At 37.6% G+C, this 26,340-nt stretch overlaps 1 protein-coding gene across 3 annotated transcripts in view; it reads right to left on the reverse strand.

The window, feature by feature from the left end:
- Window positions 1-26,340, reverse strand: part of TENM1 (teneurin transmembrane protein 1) — a 908,570-nt gene that overhangs the window by 503,753 nt on the left and 378,477 nt on the right. For 2 of the 3 annotated variants that reach the window (XM_032196349.1, XM_032196354.1), the window contains exon 5: window positions 20,404-20,509. The gene's annotated coding sequence lies outside the window, so the exon portion shown is untranslated. Of the gene's footprint in view, window positions 1-11,155; window positions 11,177-20,403; window positions 20,510-26,340 lie in introns of those variants that run through there. The other variant, XM_032196351.1, reaches the window with a different exon arrangement.

Consider the following 26,340-nt stretch of genomic DNA (forward strand, 5'->3'; position numbering starts at 1 on the left):
GAGACTTGGGGATGGTCTTTTACAACAGAGAAGTCACAAAAAAACAATGCCAGTCTCTAGTTTTGCTACTAATCGTGATGTATAGTGGATGAAAAACACACCAAGTGGTGTGCGGAGTGTTCAAATAACCACGTTTGAATACGTTTTTGACACTGATATCTGGAAATGAATGCTGACTGCACACCTTGGAGGAATTTTACACAGCATTATAATCCAAGATAAGCTTGGAGACTGTCATGAAAATTAATTTGTATTCAAGAGGTAATTCAGAGCTAAAAACATCTTATCAAAAAACTATGTAATAAGTTCATTCCACGTGTCCAGTAAACATTCATCTATTCAACTCAGAGGTTCTTGGCATGATCTCCAAGCAGCAATGTTTTGCCCTGTATAACAACTGTGCTTCAAAAAAGCAAGCAGCTTATAAAAAATATCTATCCATACCTCCTTCTGCCCCAACACCTTCCACAGAAAAAAAGTTAAATTATTTGCAATAATTTGTTAATTTCTGCTTTGCTAATCATACAGCTTTGAACATACCAGAATTTAGTCCAGCTAATACCCATCTGCATGAAAGGCAGGCTACTAACAGCACTGCAGAAGGCAAGCTTTACGGATAGACATATATAAAAGGTGTTTTCTTTTTCACTCTGCAAATCAGGTTATTTGCAAGTCAGCAACAGCAGTAGGGTAATTGTCAACAAAATTATTTAGTAGATGGCTAAAGTTAGAGCCAGCAGTGCACAGTGGTGGTTTTTACATTTGTGATAACTGAAAAAATGTTAACCAGAAGCTGAAGAGGTACACCTGGAGCACAGTGTGAACATAAATGAGTACACCATTAGGTTTAAAATTTTTTTTTAAATGATATTCATCTGAAATTGAATTGACATATCAAATGTGCTACCTTAACAGTCTATGGAAGTGAGTAGCTGAAGAGACAACTACTCTGACACTAAAAGAATTAAGCAGAATTGCTTGTAAAGCCAAGGCTGCAGAGCAGTCATATGGTTTGCCTGGCATCTTCCGAAGAGGATGGCTGATCACCAGCAGCAACTATTTCAGCGGAGAGAGATTGGGACTTTCTTTTGACAAGTGCCAGGATACTATGCTGCACTGCATATGGATGCATGACTGGATGAATAACTCTGCTTTCTGGCAACAGGCAGCAAACACCTGTTCAAGGCAATATGCTCAATGAGTGAATTTAAAATCTCTACTTCCCAATTTCTGGTAAAGATTCCAAACACCATCAGGCTCTGCTGGGACTGAAGAATTCATCCCACATAACAGATCACTGCTGCTTTTGGGGAAAAAAAATAAAAGTACAAAAAATGAAAAACCTTTGAGTACACAGCTTCTCACTTAGTTTCAACAGTGATCTATTACATGTTAAAAAACAAACAAACAAACAAACAAAAAACAACAAACAAACAGAATGCAAACTTATTAGAACACATTTTTTCATATTTTCATATAGTTTTTCAGAGACTGATATGAAGGAAAAGGCACCAACTAGTTTGATCTATATGACTTAGTGTTCTGAAAATTGGCAGACTGATTAAACTGATTACTGCAGCAGAGTCAATTAAACTGAATGATTTACAAGGCCCTATCTATGTGATCTGCAGTCAGCAGTCATTTTATATCCACCTTTTAAGGTTTGCATATACATGTTTTATATGTCCTCTCCTGCAGAATTTCACGCAACTATAGAAATGCTGGCAGGTGTAGGAGAGAAAAAGATATTGTTCTGTCCTCAGCTGTTCTTACTCCCTCCCTTCTGGAGAAGATAAGAAATTCATCATCACTATCTAGGGGAATCACTTGTCCACGGGGATGGCCATGGAAGTTACTTTATGCAGCAATAAAAAGATAAGAAGTTCCTTTAATTCCATCCATGAATGAGTGAGGCATGCCTAAGTACTGTCATATTAAATATTGCCCTTTGGAAATTAAACAAAATGATTATTTCATCACTGGGTGAATTTGTTTCTTATGGTCATGTTATAGAGAACTAAATTGTAATCTTCCCTGTTTTTGAGCTGAACTTATTTTCAGAAAAGTCATACTACAATAATCTACTGGATAGTCTTAATGCTGATATATAGGAACAGCAGATGGGTTAGAGTGTTCGTAAGTAAATTAAGCTTTATTACTTTTTCTTTGTATTTGCTTAAAGCGTATTTGAAAATTCATAAAAATAATTCCTCTGGCTAAATGCACTTTTTAATTAGCTGATGTTCAGTGATACAGAGAAATGTAGTATCTGTGACAAGACTGCTATCCAAGTGTTCTTGTTACTCAGTATCTGTATTGTTTCTAGGGGATATGGTCACATCTTATCTGTTTTTCACCACACTAAGGTCATTTCTACTGTTAATATTAAGGTTACCATGTGTTTCATGTGACAACAGGTTTATTTGCATTTTATTTATTTATAGAAAAAAATTCCGACCAAGCTTAAAACCATGATAAGTTATGAAAGCAGACTGTGCTGAAGTTTAGAGTGCTCCATAGATATAACTGTCTCCTTTCTACACTTCCAGATAATAGGTAAGACACACTTCTTATGAAAGCATCTTCTAATAAGAGGTCAAATTGTACAATGAAAATATTCAAGAACTCTTATCCATCTGCTATAAGATTTTCACTTAAAATCTGGAGATTTTTAGTTTCATTTTGCAAAATGGTTGCTTGCTTTGTACTGTTAACCTGTCTTTGCGGCTTCAGAACAGAGATTTTATGCGTGTTCATAACCTAAACATTATGAGTGAGAATAACTACAGTTGTGCAGTGCTTAAATAAATTTAGACAGCTTTTCAAAAATTATCTAAATAGGATAATGTACGTTAGCTGGGATCTTCAGAATGGAGGGCATCCTGATGGGCCTCCTCTGAAAATGCATACCAAGAATCACATGCAGGGTAGAATTTTTAGTCTAGAAAGAAAATTGCTGCTCACAGATGTTTTATTTTTTATTTTTAAGGAAAAGTTCTAGAAGTGAGAACTCACAAAATGAGTTATTTTTATTCTTACTGAGTTTCTTCTAATTCTTATAGTTACACCTTTTTGCAGAAGCCATGCAGATTGCCAGTGACATTTTGTTTATGAGTAATAGAAACCAAAACTGCAAAACAATTTAAAATTGAAGAAGCCTCCGTGGAAGTAAGTAGTTATTTCAAAAGTATAATTTCATGCAAAGGTAATAAATCTATTCAGTAAGCAAACAAAGAAGAAAAACAAAACAATAAATGAGCCATGAGCACATGAGGCAATAAAGATTTACCACAACTGCCATCTAAGGCAGAAAAATAACTAATCACAGTGCATGAGAAAAAAGCATTATTAGGAGAGTTTTAGCTGCTAATGGATGTAAAGAACATTTTTAGGCTTGCTACGCAGAGAATCACTTCCTGGTGATGCACAACAAAGTTGGAATTCTGTATGAAGTTTTCAGAGTAGCAGCTCTCAAATAGCACCTATTTCAGTTTCAGACTTTGCCCTGTATTTGTATATACAATTGTATATGCAGCTTCTATATACAGTTGGTACTAGTGGCACCTAACTGCAACATGTTACAGAAAGCACACTAGAAAAAGAAGTTAAATGATCAACAATATGTTCTAGCAACAAGAGAAAGGAAACAGCAACTGAAGCTATCAGTGGTAAGTAGCAGAAAAACTGAAGGCTGTACCTCAGACAGTGAAACTAGTGAAACAGCAGCAACTTCACTTATGCTCCAAAACAATGCAGGCAGCATGAAAAAAGTACTTGCTGAAATATTTAAAGGAGATAGCACAGAGCTAAAGATAAGCATTAGTCTTGACTGAATTTTATGTTGATCATTAACATAAGTCAAATTCTTATTCTTTAAATAGTGCTTTAAAATGCAATAATACATAATGGTCATTGAGATTTATGTAGACATGATCTAAATTCCTCTCCCGCTTTCTAAAAATTATTTTGTATATAGCTTCTGAAACATACTAGATGCTTGCAATCTGTATGATGCACTGAAAGTCAAGTTAATAATGGCTGTAGTAGAATATTTCTTAGAAATATGTTTCATTAATCTGAGAATAAAAGCTTTTCCTTCCTCCATTTTATAGAAGGCTTGCTGTACAGACTGAGAGACTTCCCAGTGAAAGTAAGAAATACTGTGTATTTTTGGCAATAGACCAAGGTCACTAAAAGCAAAACCAATAATGTGATGACTAGATGACAAGGGTAGTTTTTCTGCTAAAAAATTTAACAGTTTTTTTTTTTTTTTTTTTTTTTTTTTTGCTAGAGAAGCCATAATGACTTCCCTTATTCCACTATATGAAATAGGGTGAGACAGAAACCAAACAACCAAACCTGCTCCTAACATTTACTTTTAATGAAACAAACAGATAATTTGACATTAGGAAAATATGAAACCCTGATCATTTGTACAGGAGATGATTGAGAATTGGTCTGAGCATAGGCATCCATATAAGGAGAACCAAAAAGATGGAAGAGGATGTAAATCCGGCAGCAAAGCAAAACTGAGCAAGAGACTCAAAAAGGACAAACGTGATCCACAAAAAAGCAGATATTTTAAGGAAAACTGCTCTCTGGTACACATTCTACCTGCTCCCTCCCCACCACACCACCACTTTTTTTTTTTTCCCCTTACCCTCTTGATTTCTGCAAAACAATCTCCAAATGTGGAGGATGAGCTAAATAATATCAGTGTGAACAAAATAAAATACAAGGGTACACAGTGTAAAATACAATAGCCTCTGATATAGAGGAAGCTAAATTGGATTATCTCATGATGCTATTGTGCTTCAGACCAGCAAAGCTGACACTGAAATCAACAGGAGCTCTTTTTCTGAGCTCAATCAGTATTAACATGTTCTGCTATTGCACTCAGCAGAATTCAGTTATGTGGTCTTTAAATAACAATCTCCTATGATATACACGCTCAGATTTATAGTCAACATTTAAGATAATGAAAGGACAAATGTTACATTCAAGGCAGAGCTTTTCTGATCCTAGTGCTTCTGTTGTCATGTGAGCCAGAACCAGAAAGAAAATGCCCGGTATTAATAGGGTGTGCTATAAAATAATATGGCACCTAAAATCATATAGATGTTAAACTCTGACTGTATTCTACTGCATGCTAGGTAAGAACATGTCACAGCTAAATTAAGTAACTGACAAATCTTTAAATGCTTCAAAAATCCATTTGATTTTAAATCTGTTTTGTGTCTCAAGGCAGCTCCTTTGCTGTATTTGTTTTGGGCTGTGGGTTGGGGATTTTTAGTGGTGTTTTAAGATTTGGTTCTGTTTGTTTTCAAAGATGTGTGTTGAAAATGCTCTATTGTTGCCATTGATGAAGTATCCTCTCTATTTCATTAAAAATTAAATAAAGACCCAGGGGGTTGAAAGAAAATGGATTTTTCATTTTTCTCCCTTTTGCTCTTGAGAATGATTTATGAAGTACAAGTGCATTCATAAACTAGATACTGTACCCTGGAGAAAATAAACCAGATATTATTCATTTGTTAGTGCTTCACATTATAAATGGACACCACCAATTTTACATTGTTTGTTGAGATCATTTTTAACCACATAACTCTCACTCAAACCATGAAAAATTGGATTGAAAATGCCCCATTTATCATCCAGATCAAAACTTAAACTCACGTCTCTTCCACAGTTACACCCCAAATTATACTGTCACATTTTATTCCATTCATTAAAAATTATGAACATATTGAAATACTATGTTGTTACCAAAGCTGGTCTTTTGCTTGCCTGTCAGACTGAAGAAGCACACGAACTTGCACCATGAGGTAGGATTCCAGATTGCACCTGCCTTGCACAACTTTCCTCTCCTTTGCCAGGGGATTTTTCTGTGTGGGACACTGCTACACCAAGGAGTGGGATGAGAATGGGAATTTCATACCTCTTCGGGATCTCGCCCTGCTGGGGCAGGATCACAGCATCATTAGTTTCAAACAAGTTTCTGGATGAGAGAAAGCCTTGTAAAATTGACTGTGCTGCTGTCTCAGTTACATATGCTTCTCTAGTTGTCCTCCAAAAATCTGTAATACCTACGTTATTTTAAACAACCCATGAACCATCTATGAAGGAAATGCGAGGGAAAGCATAAGGATGGATCCTTAGACTAACAACAGCAGTTGTCACCAGAGCTGATGCCAGCAGAATAACAATTTGGCTGTGCCCACAAGGGGGGAGCAGGACTGCCCTGTCTGATGCTAAAGCAGCCATGAGCTAGTGTAACATGAACATGCACCCCTGAAAAATCCTCTGGGTCTTTGGAGTAGTTGAAAAAAGACCAGCTCTCCCTTATACCCTTTCTCAGTATATAATTTCAGTGGTGATCTATGCATTAGTTAATATTCATAAGTCATCCCAAAAGAAGCTAACAGATACTGCCACCTCGTAACTGTAGCAATTTAAACAGAGATTGAACAAGGATTTTGTTGTTGCTGTTGCCAAACACAGAGTCAAGTTAAGAGAAATTGGATGGGTTTCTTTAATGGCTTGGAGATTAATAACCACAGGTAAAAACAAAGTTTAAGTAATTTTAGAAAAATGGTTTAAATCTTGATGAGAGCCTGTATTACCTCACAGTACTTGCCTTGTACTGTTACTGTTTCAAATAACACCACAGACAGATAGCAGCTACACGTACATTTGAAGTTCAACAAATAGCCACTGGCAGTAAAACTGCAAGGAACTGCATGCACACAGCCTGCATGCTACTTTTTCCACTCGTTCCCAATTTCAGAGCTTCAGCCACTGCACAAAAGCTTTCAGTCCACGTTCATTGCATAGCTGTATAGAAGAGCATCTCTGAAGCTTAACTGATGATGAGACAAAGAGTGCATTAAGCACTCCATTTTCAGGTGACAAAGCAAGCCGGCCCGTTGTGTAAATATTTGCTAGCTCCAGAAAAATGTGCAAGGATCACGGAAGAGAAAAGTGATGAGACTTAACAAAGCTGCCTGACCTGGACCAAGTTAGAGGTATTCCCAGCTTCACAACACAGGGTTTCACTGAGCAAAAGGAAGGTGACATCTATTTGAGACCGCAGCTCAGACGTGTTTGGTAAACTGTGGAAGCACTGTCACATATGAGAAGCAGGCGTTTATTTAAGGTAAAGGTCTAAAGACACCCACTTTGTCACACCAGGGAGGCTGCTCAAATGCAACACAATTAGCTGTCTAGAGGAGTCATGCTCCAGATGGGAGCAGAAATACCAGCAAGAGCCTCTTTTCTCCTATTAACAAGACAAGTCCACCGAGAACCAATCAACCTTGCCACTGCAGAGCCTGCATGAGGATTGTTCTGCACTAATAGACTGGAAGAAAGTAAATAATGACTTTTTAGTATTCTGGAAGCTCTCTCTAAATCACAGAAGGCTCTAATAGCACTGTTACACATTTAAAAATAATATTCACGTTTCAGTAACACAAAATGCTGGGAATGATTCATAGCATAGGTTTCAAAGCCTTCCCATCCTCCCAGCACCAGAAAATAGCAAGAAGCTATTATAGGGAATCCTTTTTGCTTTACAAACATGATAGCTTTTGTTTAGTGCCTCACCACTTAGCCTTTAAACAATTACTGAAATAGCATTTTTAAACTGAGCACTAAATTCAGCTCAGTATTTTAAGAAAAGCAATGAATTTGGGAAGGATGCAAATCCTTCAGTGTGCTTGTATTTCTTCCTCAGCAGAAGCCTAGCCCAACACTAGGCAAAAGTGACATGGCTGTTTGCATGTGGATGGAGGAAGGATACACCTTCTGCCATGTCTGCCTTATTTACTTCTCTCAAGAGCTTCAGACAAGCATCAGTTTGCCACCACTCAATCTGCTGAACTTCTCTGGCATGCCAGCCACAGAAAAAGGGCACACACTTCCCTAGAAAGAGAGAAATATTTCACATTTAAGTTACATTATGTAAGCGTTGCATATATGAAAATATAGAACCTAGGTTCATTTGTAACTACAAATTTGGTAGCATTTCATGAATTAAAACCAGGCCCAAGAATACAGTGGTACAGGAGATTACACTGAACACAGCATACAAGAAAAGACTAAGAAAGTCTGCTGTACTACAAGAAAAAAGACAGAAGTACTTGAAAACTGGCTAAAATCAACTGCTACCAAACTCAGAGGATTCTTAAAGCAATGCCTGAGCACATCCCAAGTGAAACACTGCCTATGTGCACTAAGGTATGAGACAGGCTAGTTTCAACAGAAGACTCACAATATTAATAATGGACATTATTTGTAAATACGTAATAGCAACTGCTGTATACCTACGCTGCTATCCGTGTATATTATAACTGTCTATAATTTAATAATGATACCATCTGTCTTTTCATACTGCGTGACTATTTCACACGTCCTTCCTCCAACTGCAGTCACCTTTTTTTCCACTTAATACCAGAAGTCTTGGCTTAACTGATCTTCTAAAATAAGCAGACGAACGGTCATCTGTTACACTAGGTGAAACAATTCAGTTTATCAAGATGGCATATTTGAACTGTAAGTGTGCACTGATGCAGTTGTTTAGAAGAGGAATGCTAGAGTTTCTTCCTTAAAAATCCTATCCAACCCAATTTACCCATGCTTACTTTTATTGCAAGCACGCCATTAAGATTCTTCCTCAAAGCTCTGATAGAATAATATTGACTAGAAAACAAAATGAAAATGAAATGAAAACACAGTGTAGAAAATACACCTTTTCTCAGATTTTCCCCGTTAAAGCACGATGTTCCAACAGACAGACACAGACCATGGTAATTTATAGCCACAGCCCATACACTCTTCCCTGTACCCTCCTCTCCTCCCACCAGATCCAGGCACTGCATTACTAATACTCCTTAAAAGCTGGCTTTCAGCCTGGATTCCACTGGCAATTAAACTACTACATTGTGCAGATTTATATACCAAACTAGACATAAATGAAAACAAATACAAGAAAACCAATAAATCCCATTAGCGGGGTAACTCAAAATATGATTGTACAATGGCTATTAAATTTTTCCACACCTCTTCTGTAAGAGATAACACCTAATATATCAATGCCTGCTTCATATATACAGGAAATGGACAAAGCTGCAAGGGATGGGTTTAATTACTCTATAGCTTCATTTACTTAGGTACTATGCAGAGATAAACTATACAATGCGGAACATCATGTAGCTCAAAAAAAGGTTCTTCCCTCACAACATTATTAAAAGCTTTAAATTACTATTATTAAAAGATAACTGTCTCAGACTCAGCAGTAATTCGAGGCCTGGGCCCTTTGTGTCACCCCGCTAAACACACAACACAGATAAACAAACAGGGCCTGCAGGAAGGCTTGGCTGGGTCTTCTGACAGAGCTGTCCTCCTCCCCAAACCAAGGAAATCCCTACAGGAGGAAAACTTTGTTCCTCATTAAGAACATCTTCATTAAAAACCGCATGAGTCAGGAGCTAAAGCAGCGTTTGCAGCTGTTTTTATCCAGGCAGCAGAGTACCATCCTAACACACTGGAGTGCCCCTCTAATTAGTCCAGCCTTGTAACTCAGCTGCAAAGTTTTGTTTCCCAGGTTCCCTCGGAATCTAATTAGTGTTGATTAGCAGGGTGATGACAACCCTAATTGCCCACTAACAAGGAGGCTCCTTGGTGCTGGCCTCTCCCCCAGGGAGGTGCAGGTTGCACTCAGTTCTTCAAGCCCCGAGCAGAGGCGAGCTGCCCCGTACGAGCAAGCGAGCCTCTGAAGGGACAAAATGCTTCCATAAGCCTTCTGAGGCAAAAACCCATCAGGCTCCATATAATAACCATTTCCTAAATGGTGGTTGCACAGCATAATGATCCATGCTTCACCAAAATTAAATGTATACTCAAAGACTTCATTTGTTTTTCTTTCTTTTCTAAAAGGAATATAAAAGACTAGATACGGGATTTGATGAGCCACAATGCTCGAACAGAGCAGCCTCAGAATTAAGAAATGATATCCTAACAGTCTCAGTAGCAATCATAGTACTAAATCGCCATGCTCAGAATACCGCAGACAGCACAAGCAGCAGTTACCATCTGAGCAGTAGCATAAAATCATTTGTGTGCGGACCAGGAGGTAGCTGGTCCGTGGTGAGGAGAGAAGAAAAGCCCTTGACAGCAGCTTCACATCCTCCAGCATGTGGCTGCCTCGGGCATTCTCTCCTTACCATGCTCACAACGTGCAAGCTACAAGGCAGGAGAAGTGGGGCCAACCCCCGGCTCCTGCTTTTCACTTGGGTTTTGCTGTCGTGCCCGCAGCAATCCAAGCAAAGATTACATTGCTCCTGTGATGTTCGCTGAAATGCTGTGTGTGGGAGCATTGCTAACACAGTAAGCGCAGGGGGACAAGTCCCCTTTCTGAAATATGCTGGCTCCAAAACAGCGGGATCAGACCCTAAATCTCCCCAGTTGAAGGATCACAATAGGAAAAAGGGATTGTCTTGTGTTTTGAAGAAAGATGTGTATGCCCAGGATAAACAGAACTATCCAAATGATTCTGAGAATTACAGTATCATTTTGTTTATAGTAATCATTTTGAAATCTTTCTTAGTTTCAAGACATAGGATACAAAATTCGGTAATGATGCAGGCCCACACCATTTTTATGTTTTAAGTACTTGAGTAAATGTACATGAGATATAAAACCATATAGCAGATCTCTTTCACAAACAGCTTATCATCCAGCAAGTTAGGACAGAGATTCAGTGAGAGCATGTGAATATGTAAGGGAGATTATGATGGCTCTGGGAAATTTTCCAGAGTGTAGGGACATAAAATGGTAAAGAGAAAGCTGTTAGAGAAGTATGGGATTATATGAGAAAAGAGGCAAATCTTAAAAGATGAAAACCTAATTGGAGAAAATAGGCAAAAGGTAAGTAGGGTAGATTAAATGAGCTAAGAGAGAAAGACAAATTATGTCAGGACTTTGGAAGATGCTTTAACTGGTGGAATCTGATTTAGTGATGGTGCAGAATGCCTTACGAAGAAAAAATAATAATGTCTGGAGTTGTGGGAATGGAAGATTTCTTGTTGGATCTCTACAAAACAATTGTCAAGCAGGGTGAAAGATGGGGAAAGAATAAAGAAACAGCAGAATTTACCTGTGTTAGAGAATGAAAACCATAAGGTTCGTGTAAAAATGGGCAGGAAGAAAAAGCAGATAGGATGGGAAGCCTGGAAGGGGAAAAAAAAATGCAGCCATCAGTGGAAATCAAGAAAGAGGTAATTGAAAAATCCAGAGAAAACATAATGAGAAGAACAATTTTGAAAACATAGCTATGTTTTTACTACACATTTACTTTTGAACTGTTTCTTTTCTTCATGGTTTCTTTCTTTTATCTTGGTTTTAAAGTAGCCTGTCAGTACGGTCTCCAAGTGTTAAAGAAAAAGCATCACTTGTACGAAAGAACTGAGTCTCTCATTTCTCAAGTCTCTCAGATTTTTTTTTATTGTTAGTATTATTTCAACAATTACCTTGCCGCATTAAAATATATCATCAATATCTAATTGATAATGTATTATGTCTCATCTGCCTTTATCTCTATTTGTTCCAGGCAGAAACAGAGAAAACAATACCATACCTATAAAGAATGTTTTATCTACACGCACCCTCCCTCTCCTCCTCCATTTCATTTGTTAGAGTGAAAATTTTCATGCTATACTCTGCAAATACACACTGTATTGTACAAAATAGATACTTTAGCCTTTTTCATATTTTCTTTAGGATAATGCAAGTCTAGTGTCTCTGCAAATATATTATGAAATGATTGATTCTGCAAGAGCATTTCTTTGTACTTTTGAATGTTTTAATGATATAAAAATTGAGTTTGGAAATTTCTATCCTTTTCTCTATCCTCTCTCTGTGCAGAACATGTAAATTTATTATTTTTTTATTAAAAAAAAAAGGCAATCACATTTGATTAGTGTTCTCACTGAAATTGCAAAGCATGACACTAAACATGCCAGCACCCCTTTGACAGACATACATGTATAAAAGCACCTACTCACTAGTGCAATGCAAAAAGTTAGTGATTACATATAGTGAAGTGATTGAGACAATGACTCTAATGGAGGAAAGAAACCTTGATTAATAACAAGTGCCACTAAGAGAACAGATTGTTTTATGAGGAACGATTCACAATGAAAGTAGCAATAGGATATGTCCTTCTCTACTGGCTGAGAAGTGGCAAGAATAAAAATGCAGACGCCTGAATATCAGTGACAATTTTTCTAGAATAAGTTTCTAAAATACAATTTCTCCTCTCCTTAATTTACAGGCTGCAGACGTATCAGAACATGTATTACTTATATGTTTCTGGAAAGCTCTTCTATATGCAGCTCTGTGCTGCTGCTTTCATGGTTTGTACTTAACGCATGTGAAACTAAAAAACTTGCAGGTGATTTACCAGAAATCACTACACCTGTATTTTAAGTTAGCATACTGTTTCCATAAATTAAATATCACACAATATCTGAATTATGGAGGTTGGCAGGGACCTCTGGGTCCCTCTGGTCCAAGCCCTGCTCTAACGGGGCCACCTGTAGAAGAATGCCCAGGACCACAGCCAGACACCTTTTGAAGATCTCCAAGTAGGAGACCTCACAGCATCTCTGGGCCACCTGTGCCAGGGCTCCATCACTCATAGAATAAAGAATCACTTCCTGATGTCCAGGAGGAACCACCTGTTTCATTGTCTCCTGTGCTGTCACTGCGACCCACTGAAAAGAGCCTCACTGTTCTTTTTTGCACCTTCCTTCAAGTGTTTGTGTGCAACAGAAGCATCCCAAGTACTTTTCCAAAAAGTAACGGAGCAGGTGGGCTGTACACGTGTGCACACAGCATAAGCTGCGACAACCACCAGTAAGTCTGGCATCACCAACAGCAGACAATGAAAAAACATCTGAGCTGCTACTGTGTGCAGTTCTGGATATGGACCTAATCAACCCATTCCATTGTTTCCATTTATTTGTTTTTTTATATCAATTTATACTTGTTAGAGTGTAATCATCATAGGCAGAATTATTTACTTGGTGCGTATTTTTTTTCTAATAGTCTCTGGGGAATGAACAGATCTGCTTCTTAAGAACTACAGTCCCAGCTTCTGTAGTAATAAAACAGACCAAACATAGACATATATATTTTTTTCTGAAAAAATAAAGATTATTTGCTCCACAGCAAATTGTTTCAGATACAATATCAGCATACAGAAGCTTGAGAAACTTATTTTGTGGGGAAAAAACTCTGAATGCAAATAAATAATTAGCCCCACCCTACTAATTGATAGTGTTAAAAGAGCATCATTTGCAGACCAATACCTTGTCGGGACAACACTAGTTTATGTTAAAAGCACAGGAAACAGCTGAAGTTAATGATGGAATATTAAAAAATTTGGTAAACAGACCACAATTGGAACATTTCTGATGCATTAGGCTTTGCTCTGCAGAGCACTCAAACACTCTGGCTCTGAATCAGCAAAACACTTAAGTGTCTTAACAGTATAATTACATGTATACCAATAAGTATAAAAGTCTTTCCTCCATTGATTTTAGTGGTGTGACTCAAATCTAAGCACATGCTCACTCTAAGTATTTTCCTGCATAGTGAACTTTACTGTCCATCTAAGCAGGAGTGTACTTTTAAATCTGTTTGTAGCTACTCCTGACTTCAAACTGGAGCTGTACACATCCCACCAACATCTCTACATTTTATTTTGAAAACAAGGTAATAGAAGTCTTTCCACCGCTCTTTAAAACTGGGCTTCCTGCTGCTGTAATAAAACAGACCAGTAAGCTCAATAGAATGGAAATAGGAATTGGGCAAAATCCATATTGATGACACTGTATTATTAATAAATTACCTCCTGTGAACTTTCCATGAATTATTAAACCAAATAAATCCTGCTTTCAAGTGCTATAGATACTAGATAATTTATAAATATGGGATCACTGAATTATAATTCAATATTTTCCCCGATCTCCGTATTTCCATTTCCAAATTGCTTTTAAAATGTCCATGTGGGATTATTGGCTATAGCTGTTTATATATGTATTGGATTTCTCCTTCTCTGTCATCAAGCCCAACACAAACCTGATGCACTGCAGGCACCACAAATGGCTAGTTACTTATCCTGAATCCGTACTCTGCAACGAAGTGGTTCTTTGCACCACTCTTTCCAAGAGGACAAATACATCCCCTTCTACACCAACACTTAAAGTTAGTCCTGTCCCCCACACCTGGGAGAGCAATGAGAGGGGAAGGGCAGGTGAAACGTGAATGTGTCTGTCAAGTACTCAAAGCACAACTTTCACTGGTAAGTAACCTTTATTTCATCTACAAGTTCACTCCTGCACTCTAACAGCTGACAGCTCCCAGCAGCTCTACTGCCTTCAGAGTTCTGGAAGAGGATCTCAGAGTACACAATGATTGCAGCACCGCCCTGCCTAAGCAAAGCTGGGGGTGGCACAACACTGAGCAAAGGCATGGCTAAGTGTCCAGCATGCTGATGTCCAGGAGCTGTTGCCCGAACTCTGGTAAAAGGCACTGAGAGAGGCTTGAAACTCTCCATTCCTGTTTGTACAGTCTGCCTGCAGGTACAAAAAAAATACACCGGACATACACTGTGCGGAAACCACAAATTTTGTACATCCCACTAATGGAAACTAAGAGCCTGGGTGACTACAGTGGGTCCGGACCTGTGCAGCTGAAAGCCCTGCAGACACCAGGGTTGTAAGATAAAACATGTCCCCAAGGGGGTTCTGGAGACATCAGGGAGAGCAATCACCCGACATCTCAGATTTACCCAAGTCACTGGCCCTAGCCTTCTTGATACTGTAACGAAGGAGCCACTCTGCTAAAACAATATCAAAATTTCCAGTGTTAGTACCTTGAGATGTGTTTTATGTTGAAAACATAAAGTAAAACCTCCTTAAATGAAGGAATAGCAAACACAGGAGCTCTTCAGCTTCTAAGCCTACAGCGAGCTTAATGGAAAATACTGTGCATTGGAATGATCTATTTTTATTCCAGCAAACACAATTTCTCTTTTCTGCCTGCTGTGTTTCAGATACAAATCAAAATAAATCTGCAGTAATTAAATTAAGAGCTTACACATGCTGTTTTGGTTTGTTTTTGTGAAATGTTTTTTTCCATACTTGATACCTCTTTATATTTTTCAGTTGAATTTAACATGTGTACCACAAAGGACAGTACCACCAAGACAGAGGTATGTTAGCACTGTTCATATTTTCCCACCTACACACATCCTGACCTGTAGCAGCTATTCTTTTAAGTAGTGAGCTTCTGGAGTTCAAAAACAAAAGGAAAACCACACATAAAACCACCACAATATTGTAAGATTACTGCAGCTCTAGTTTTAAGATTTGGAAGAATGCCTAACAAGGATTAGGATGAGATCAGTCTACTTAAATAGTTTTGTCTAAATCTCTGGAGGCAGAACTTGAGAATATCATGCTAACACAAAACTAAATAAGTTACTATCCAAGAGAATCTCCAAGTATTTTTTTTTTTTGAGAACAGAGAAGAGTTGTAGTAGAGGTTGCAGCAACTGCAGAGAAATGATCAGAATATTAATTCTGATGTTATATTTCTTTTCCTTAGCTCTTAACAAAATCAAATGATCACTAAAAGACATTAAACTCTTATGTGTAGTCTCAAATGAAGTTGAACTTGGACTGCAATCTTTTAGCAAGTGCATGCTGTCAAGGAACAGAGCAAACACTGCACTCCCCTGCCTCACTGCCCGGACCCCAGATTGCAGTGAGGCTCGGGTGTGCGTAAAGGCTCAGAGCAGCAGACCTTGAAACAACCATCTTGCAGGAAGCCCATGCACGGACTGCACCAGTGTTAAGAGGCATCTTTGAGCTCTCGTGCCTAAAATGTTCTGAGTTCCTCTAGTGGTGCGTTATTTCTAGCTTTGCTGTGCACTGGCAGCCTAAGAGAAGGACAATTCAGTCCTGGTTCCCTTTTAAGCAAAGCAGCATTCAACAACCACAACAATGTTCAAATAGTCTGGGGGACTACTGTTCGGTGCCACAGGCCCTGCTTGTGCTGGAAAACATTAACCAACCAGCCAGAAGATAAAAAGAACAGGATGTGAACACTTTTGTGGAAGTCTAAGTATGATATGCTAATAAGAAGGCATTATATATTTAATCGATTATTGACTTTTGATGCCTACGAAGTACATCACAGAATCACAAAATATACTCACATGATCCTCCTAATACCAATAGGAGCACACACTATTTATTATATGTACAGAAATGGTAGTGATCAGCTTTATCTATTCCAAAAGACACTTTATCTGTAAAATTATGGCATACAGGCAAGAAAACAAAAATGTATTAATACCCTAAGCATCTCTGGTCCTTGGTCAGCATTGATATCTTATGAATTATTCATTTTATCTTTCCTATTACCGATTCACTGGTTTATAAAACATGTTAGAAGAAGTAAGAAACATCTCTACCACATACGTGCTTTTGCTAGCCTAAACTCAGATAGATGATTAAGCTAAATTAATACATCAGTGATTTCTAAAATGAGACTTCAAAGATAGTAAAATAATTTGAATTGCATAAGGATACATTTTTCTTAAAGGACAGAACTCTGGATGATTGGAAGCAACTGTCTCCATGGTGAATTACAGAGAAATTGCACTGCTGGAATTCCATAGCAACTTCTTCTTTTTTTTTTTTTTTTTAAATGCACGTAATTAAAGGAGTAATGGCATTTCACTGCTTGATAGTTCCAGTTCTGAGAACTGTTTTAATTCTCTCTTTAGTGTTTTGTTATTATAAGTAATAACAAATAACAACAAGGAGGATATGAGATCACGATTCAACAGACAGGGTAGACATGCATGTGATTTACAGTGCCAGGCAAGGTGAAACATGTCGCCTTGGCATTATGGATTGCCCTTGGTAACAAATGGAGTTTTTGTTGTACACAATAATAAAGGATAAAGCATACTATTGTCTACTTTGCTACCTCAAAAACATCCACCAACTATACACATATCCTGGAATTACTATGACACACATTTCTAGCACATTTGTAGCCTGTGAAAGGTGGAATGAGGTTCCAGTACGACAAGTTAATGAGACTCGCCAGGCATTTTCAGAAAATGGATAATTCAGCAACTCTGTCCTACATTAAGCCATCTTGGCTAGGAGCAGTAAATACAGATTAACAGTTTTATATTAATAGACAGAGGTCACTGTAAAATTTGAAAAAAAAAATACATAATGCAGCAAGGAGCACTGCACTTAACATATTTTAACCAGAATGGGGGAAAAAGAAACTAAGAAAAAAAGAAACAGCCTGTCAAACACAGCTAAGGCTTTGCCATTTGTAGTCTGAGCAGCTGTTTATTCCTCCATGTCCTTAATTCACAATTATTTGTCTAGGCTTTCTATAGTGTAAAAGAGATTGAACATTAAACACAATCATTGCAAGAAAGTTTCTATATATAGGCAAGGTGACTACTGTCATTAGAAAAATGATTTTATTCTCAGGAAGTTCAATGAACTTTTATTTCCTCCAAGTTAGTGGGTTTGTTTCATTTTCTTAAGATTCTGTTAAAATTTACATCAAGTTAATAAAAAGCTAAAGATGGACCAGAGCCCTGATTGAAGAATCAAAACTTTGTCTCAAAAAGAAGACTCCAGACCTGGGAAGCTCATGAACATTTTCGGTAACAAAACTTCTCAGCTGTCCAAGAAGGTCCACAGAAAACAGCCTAGCACAGGGTTGGTTAGTTTCCCCTGCCATAATGCAGCTGTTATTCATTTTTATCTCAGTTTACAGGTTTCTAGGACTGATTGCTCAGGAGCTTACTGTAACACTTTATTAATGTTTGTAACTTGCTTTCACAACCTTAAATGAAAGTGAATATAACAGTATTGTTGCAAAGTATTTTTCATTGATTGCCTAGAGATTCCCAGCAGTCTCCTATTTCACTACAGCAACATTAATAGAGAGTCTCTGATATAAGAACCAGTAGAAACAAATGTTTAAGATCCTCAGAGTGAACCATCCACTATATGGAGGATAACCCTCAAGCATTTCCAACAGCATTATATCTGAAATAGAAAGTGTAAAACATGCTTTATCTTTTATATCTTGTAAATCCAAATGCATCTTGAAAATTTGAATACTTTAAAGATGCATTATACAAATTATCCAGGAAACCGCATTTCATCTTGAAGGCCTGTAATACTATCAAGACTTGGCAATGGCTAGGAGCCGTGTGTTGACATATATTGTACCCTCTTAAGGACTTTGCTGCAGAACCATTCCCTGATTGTACAAGCTACCAGGAATTAATAAAATAGCAATGTAAGACATGGCTTATAAGAGTGATGTCTAATCATATACCTAGTATAGCTAATAGCAGAGATTTTGTCCATGGTATAATGTTTGTTACTGTTCAATAAGAACAATAAGCTGTCCCGTAAGTAAAATAAATGTTTTTTCTCTATTTACTGTTGAAACGGCAAATGTAATAACCCATAAAGTACACAATGCCTAGCAACTGTACATACAACAATGTTTTTTGGGCCTAAACATAAAAGCTATAAACTGAAAATAAATGTTCCTATTGCTGCAAGATTGAGCTCCTGGTTTTGATATCAAATATTAGCATCTTACAAAAAAACAGGCACACAAGCAGGCAGGCAGTCTGATTTCCAGAGTGAAACCCTGCATTCACAAGTTTTCTCCTTTGTGGATCTTCCCATCTTTAAAACACTTCTCTAAGCTTGGCACATTAATTAGGTCTGTCTCTTTCATTGGCTGTCTTGCAGCAGCTTACTAAGTGGCCTTCCCCCAGGGCATATATATATATATTTTTTTTTTCTCCTCCGCAAAGCCATGTATTTTCACTAGAATCTCAGGAAAGTAATTTTCTTTCAAAACTTCCAAATAATAACAGTATTTGGACTTAAAAAAAAAAAAAAAAATCAGTCAAAAAATTATCAGGTAAAGGATAGAAACACACAGCCATCTCACTCAAATATGTGTTACTGTAATCACATAAGCCTCTTTTTCATTAGAAACCACAACAAAACTTCGACCATTTTCAGTGCTGATAGGAGCACCAATTAAAAAGCCTACACAGATAGCACATAACACATTTCAGGTGCCAGTTCAGCACACCATCTTTTTAAAACATCATCCACACTCATCATCATAAGGTTTTTAAGTTGTTAACATACCTCAGTAGCAGTAACATGCTTTAAAAACTACACCTACTAAAACCAACTTTACTTGTGGCTGACAGCACGCTCTGATGATGCCAGTGAGATTTTTCCAAGCTAATGATATCCTTTATACAGCTAGAAAAGAAACATTATAAATGTTTTTCCTGAAAGAGGCTGTAGGTAACACACATGCTCAACAACCCCAAACCAAATGCATGATATTGCATTTTGAAAAACAGAGAAGCCAACAGGCTTTATAGACTACTGGTTTTCATATGAGGTGGTTGAGTAGCCACCAAGCCTGAACTGTACCAGCTAGGATGACTTTTAACCTGGCCCATGGCAGATATGTGAGAATGCAGAAAGGACCGAATGGCGAAAATGGGAGTGAGATCCTGATACTCTTTTGTTAAACATCAGCAGTGCCTACAGAGGTGGCCACTGCAGGCCATACTTTCCACACTCAAAAAAGGCTCATGTTTTTCAGACGATGTCTCCCTTACATCGTTACCCCATCATGGCTAATTAAATCATTGTACTACTCCTCTCTGTGTCATGTCACCTCTAGTTCTGCCTGTCTTGTTGTATATCACTGCAATCCTAATGACATAGCACAAGTCATGTCATCCAGGTACTTCAGAAAGATCCATTATCAACAACAAAGGACATCATAGCTCTAGGTGCTGAATGGGAAAGTCTTTTAATACAGCACCCAATATCTATGCATATCTGGAGAACATAAATCTGTACTGACCTCAAACTGAATTTTAAATAACTTCAGAAATGTTAATTACATTCATAAGTTTAGCATCAAGATGTCAAACAATCTTTAAAGGACTCCATAGTGCAGAGGGTTGCATTCAGCAATTCCAGAGCTCCTGTTCCTATCAGTCACCTGTATCCTGTGGCCACATCAACAGTAAACCTCTCAAACAAACCCCCCAGCCTTCAGCACATGCAAGAACATAATGGTAGTTACAGACCCATAGTATTAAGATGCTTAACATGAACCCATTTAGCTCTCAACAAATTTTTTTAATGTCATTGATCCTGCATTTTTTTAAAAGCTACTTTCTGTTCCTTTGACAGATGTGCTATGCTGCATTTCATTACTTTCTCTCCTTACCTCGTTCTTCTGTTGTTTTAGATAAGTGATGAGGCTTTCAGAGAAGATTAAGCACTGGCAGGCAAAGCAATGGCCCAAACACGATTTTTAATTGGAACCTCAAATCCTGTGGAAAAAATAAGAAATTAAACCATTAATAATTTAACTTTACTAGCAGAGTGAGTCCATGTATCCTTCTTCATATTTGATTTCAACAGGTACAAAACATATTAGCCAGATTACATTAGAAATAAAATCAAGATCTCAGTGAGGTACACACAGCTGCTTAGAAGTGCTACCCCAAGTAGTTCTCATCTAGGCATGTAGTCTACCAAGTACTAGTAATATGTCAGAATTTACTTAAGCCTCAAGTCTGAAAAGAAAGCTTTCTTCTCTAACATCTAAAAATCTTCCCATTATTGTATAACGCGTATAGTATTTTCCTATGCTGCTACAATACACTCTTTGCCCTGTGAATGCTTGACAGAGTGCAACCATTATATAGCAATATGACTCAAATGCAACCAAGACATAATGCTAAACAATTCAAGCTTCAAGACAAAAGTTAGTGAAAGAAATTTCATTTCTCTTCAGATTGGCAAAGGCTCTAAACATAAATACCTCCATAAAAGTAAACCATAAAAGCAATTTTTTTACAGAGTCAGAGGTTATGTGTTGCAGTATTGGGCAAGTGGCAACCAAATAGCCAACAAAATGAAACGACTTGGCGTATGAGCAGCTTATTTCTGAAAATGAGACAACATTCTTGCATTAATAATTTTTCTTCAGGTATATGTTCAAAAAAAATCACACATACTTCCCCAAAAAAAAATTAAATTTTTTTTTTCCTTTTTCCTGAGAAATTCATTTAGTATTTTAAAAGACTAAGGCCAGATTCTTATAGACCAGAATTCTAGGCCAGATTCTTATAGAGAGTAACTGGCATCAATCCAATGATTTTGGTGGACCAGCAGTAATTTGTACAAGTAGCTAATCTGACCAACAGAGTTGAAATTGTCTACATTTTCAAAGGCACGTTAAGGGAGGAGGTGGCGTTTCATTTTCTTACTTGGCTGTTATGGACAGCAAGCATAAGTAAACTTAATTTGGGATTAAAATTGAATTTATGGACCATGAACCTCAGCCACACCAGGCCACTGGAATTCGAAAGACATTTTGTAATAGGCAACTGGTTATCATTAGCTGTGTTCAATTACATTATTACCATTATTCAGTGCAGTAAATATATCTAAAGCCTATGTAGAAAGTGGCATTTGTAGCTGCTGTAAGACCATGTACTCACAAGAGCACCTTTCAAAATGATAGTTTGGATGAGTAGTGCTTTTATTAAAGGCTGCAGGCTCTCAGGGTGGGGGGGGGTGTGTTGAAGTCTAAATTGATGCTTGTAACTAGAACAGGTGGCAATTTAACAATTTTATTATTTTTATAATTAAAATTTCTTTTCTGGACAACGAATTTGCTCAAACATATCTCTGAATACTCATCAGTAGAGTTTCTTCAAGCACAGAGGGAATGTCTGGTCAAGATGAGGGTAAGACAAATAGAAAACCACAGTTCAAGTCTCTAGCCTGACCAGTTCTGGAGAAACCCTAAAATCTTTCCCAAAATAATGTTCTTCTTTCTGAATTCTACTCAGGATCCAAATCCACATAAGTCCAAAGCTTTGGTCCACAGTCTGACTACGTAGTCTACAGTTTCCTTTCAAAAGAGTGTCTACCCAAAGACAACACCACGTGTACATGATAATCTGCTTGCAATGCTCCTTGGGATTGAAAGCCTTGCATGGCACAGATTAGATTTTGTCCTAACAGAATCTGCAAGGACATCTCCCTGCATCATACTCATCTACCCATTATGTCCTCCCAGAAAGCAGAAGCAGGAGATCACAGCACAAATGCACCACAGAGGCTGTGCAAGAGCCAGTGCAGACCAAGCACAGTTGACGGAGCATGGTTAATAACCTTGGCACTCAAGCAAATCTGAACACAGTGGTTCAGATGAGTCTGCATCATGTTCTCCAGTATTTCTGGTTGCTCCTGAATTATCAAGCCCTTTTCCACCACCCAGGTTTGTCAACCTGTCCTCAGCCAGCTACATAACAAAGAACAGATGGATGTTATCGCATGATTAGATGCAAAGTCAGATGAAACTGACTCAGTGAAAGTTGCCATGGGTGATGGGAATTAATTTTAATCTAAAGACATGGAACCAAAGCAGAGGCAGCCTACACAATCAGCTTCACACCACAAGTCCTGCTATTCATATAATGACAGACTTGCATATTTCTAATGTTCCAGAGCTGGGAAGCAACTGATGTTCAACACCAGCAATTTAGCCCTAGAAATTTTTAGAGGTTTATAAAACCACTTTTTCTCTAGAAATTCAGAAATGAGTTTGAGGCAAAAACAGGACATTCCTTCCTGAAAACAATTTTAAGTCTAAATATCACTCCTTCACTTCCTTCTCTATCAATAAATAATTTTCAACACAGCTACTGGGCTTTTCTACATACATTTCAAAAGTATCTTAAACTGCAAGCTCTCCAAGCAGCTTAGCTCCTTTTAGCAAAAAAGAACATTTAAGTCAGTCATTCAATAAATAGCCGTTCAAAGGCATTATTAATGTTTCACAGGAGGCAATTTTAGAGCCTGGTGTTCTAAATGAGGCCCTGGTACTAAGTCTCTGCCTAATTTAAAGAATGTATTTATTTGTCTATGGAGCTATAAAAATAACAGATACAAAAATAACAACCACAATAGCCATCATTATAGTTTTGTAGCCAAGCCTGCCAGAAACAAGAAAGCACAATATCGTATCTCGAGCAGTAAAAACAGGACAGCATGGCAGTTTGTCGCCCTCTGGAAATGTGAGAGCCCCCAGGGCATTCAGATTGTGTGCTGCACGTGAGGCACAAGAACACTTTGGCTGGGATAATTGAACAAAAAAATAATCAAAATTGTTGAGTAGTTTGACTATAAACATACTAATTGATACTTCAGGCATAGGAAATTCAATAAAGTGGTGAAGCATACACTAACATACAGTAAAAGAAATCTCACAGCAGTCTTCAAATTAATTCACATTCACAGAAATATCATAAAGATAACTTTAAGAGAGGGGAATTAACTCCATCTGACTAACAAACTCTATTTATTTAGAGAATAACTACATTGCTTGATTTACTGCAGCATGCCCTTTACTGTTCCACCAGTTCCACCAGTACATGTCCACTTGCTCTTATTTTACATCAACCAGATTTTTCAGTATTTGGAAGAGGGCCATGCTTCAACAAATCATGATGGACTATAATATTAAATTTCTTCTAAGTTTGCTTTACCATGATGAATATGTTCTTGGAATGTAACAAGAGAAGAAACGTCAGCATCTCCTCCACAGCATGTTTGCGTAAGAATATACTTGAAAGAAGTATGTGAGAGCCTGACATGTCCTTGGGGTATGATTAAAAGCTTGTAAAAGAAAATATTTCAAAAAAGACAGCTCTGACTTTAGCCACCACTGGGGACAAGGGATCTTTCACCTAAGACATGTCAGTCATTCATAGGTACAGCTGAAATCATACAGAGAACGTATTTTAAAATCTGGTGATTTAGATAGAAACCCCAAGCCAGAGACACCCTGTGGGTGACAAAAATGACACAAACTTTAACTGTAGTTTTATTTTTCATAGTAATAGTGAGCCAAACTTGCTTACTTCAAATTGATAAAACTAAATGATAAAGAAAACTACTATTTTAGAGGAAAAAAGTCCAGAATAAGAGAGAGAAAACTCCATGTAGAACATGATTCTTTAGCAGAGAAGACATTTCCCTAGGTTGTGCTCTATCTAATGCCACATTTGGGCCACACTATCTCAGTTCTGTAGGAAAGGACTGAATTTGTTCAAAGCTGTTGAGATGTTTAACGTATATTATATGTTTTAAGTAAAGCTGACTTTTAATTGAGTCCTTCTCATTAACGATATTATTTCCTACGCTTCAGAGACTGTTCCACTTTTGTGAATCCCCTTATTTCCTTTCTGACAGCAAGACAATTAACCGAGCATAGGGACAAATCCAGCTGTAACTCACAGTAGTTCTTATATGCAATACAGAAACAATTTACACGAGCTCTCATCTCATCCAAAGTTATCATCAACAATTTCTTTAAATAATAATAATAATAGATTGACCAAAGTGTGAAATCCTAATATCTGAAACATGAAACATCTCTCTGTGTTGATCAAGTCCGGTTCCAGAGTCTAAATCTTTCTTCTGCGTAGATGATTCAGTATCCTAGAAGTTCAGGACTGAAGTTAACATTTTCTAATTCTGCACACTGATCTTGTTTCTCTCCTATGTGTGATAGATGGTGTCTAACATAGAGCATACGCTACAGCCTCAGTAGGAGCATGGGGTGCTGGCAGGGGCTCAGACCCTGAACCCCTAATCACTGCCAACCAACTAAGCTGAGGATTGTCAGCTTGCAAGAATTTAGTGTCTTTGAGACCTCTATCTTTCCATGAAATTCACTCCAAAATAGTGTCAGAAGTAACCAGGGGAAAAACAGATGGGTATAAAGCATAAACCTGGTCTCCTTAGTAAAAGGGACCAGAACTACATTGCATAAGAGATGTTTTCCAACTGGAATGAGTAAACTACAAGATCAACCAGAAAACTGCATTGAACTGTGTACTGAGATACTGGGAATGGATGATTCCTGCTGCTCCCCAACACTAATAATGTAAGAAGGTTTAAATTTGAATCAAAGGTCCCAGACGCTTTAACTTAACATTGAATAGTCATCTCCTTGTATAACTTATTCTACAACAGGAAACTTGGTATTTATTCTCAGAGTGATGCTTGCTGTTCCTATAAACCAACTCCTAGCTTCCATTTAGCACCTGCTAGCTGGAGTTTTGTTTTGGTGTATTGTGTGTTTTGTTTTTCTCTTTTTGGATGTTGAATTGTGTAAATAGATACAAAAGAAAATAGGAGATTTGTTTTTTGCGTCCTTTTGTATGTTTATCTTTTGAAATTAGCTATAATAGTGCCTTTGTATTAATAACAAACCCATTAGTGACAGACAACAGCAATTAGGAGATAGTCTCTTTGTCTTTATCAAGCATGGATGTCAGCCGAGAATACACAGAGTGGTTCAAATTGCATTCTCTAGTGTGGAGGGTGTCATAATTTTGACAAGGCAAAACATGCAGGGTTTCCTGACAGAAATGAAAGCTCCAAATACTGTCTTTCTCCAGCTGAGGGAAGATGTTTACAGACAACAAATTTAACACTAATAAAGCAGTTAAACCTCTGAAGGCATTTTTATAATGTACGAATTCCTGATTTGCTACACTCAGACATCCTCTCTCTTTAAGCATCTTCTTTAATTTGTACTGAAATCTTCTGTGCCCTATTCTAGCCCATAATAGGTCCATCTGTGGACTCTCTTTAAGGCCTACAAGGTCACTGTGTTTGAGGATCTTTCTTCTCTGTGCCACCCTATTAAGATTTTCTATTGGTTTTCCAGCCTAGATGAAAAATCAGCCTCTTGGAACAGACCACATTCTGGATGCTTATTCCTGAAAAAGAACATCATTTTTGGTTCTTGAACACCAAAACCGTTCCTATTAACGTGTGAAGGGCTGACTGAAAGCGGGTTTTCTGCACTGAGAGACATAAAAAGGGCTGCTCTTTTCTCTTTCCCATTCAAAGTGCTTATGTCCTTCTTTCTTAGAAATATTTTCAATCTTACTACTATCAGTAAAACACCTGCTTTCAATAATAACCATTTAATTCAAATTTTGCTTAGGCTGCTTCTGGAAAATAATTTTCCAACAAATAAATTGATTTTATTAGTTACTTATCCTACTCTGTTATTTGCTGTTATGACAATCTAAACACACAGTTATGCTGGTTCCCTACCCAAAAGGTCTCA

Source organism: Aythya fuligula, chromosome 13 (genome assembly GCF_009819795.1).
Source record: "Aythya fuligula isolate bAytFul2 chromosome 13, bAytFul2.pri, whole genome shotgun sequence".
NCBI classification, from domain to species: domain Eukaryota; kingdom Metazoa; phylum Chordata; class Aves; order Anseriformes; family Anatidae; genus Aythya; species Aythya fuligula.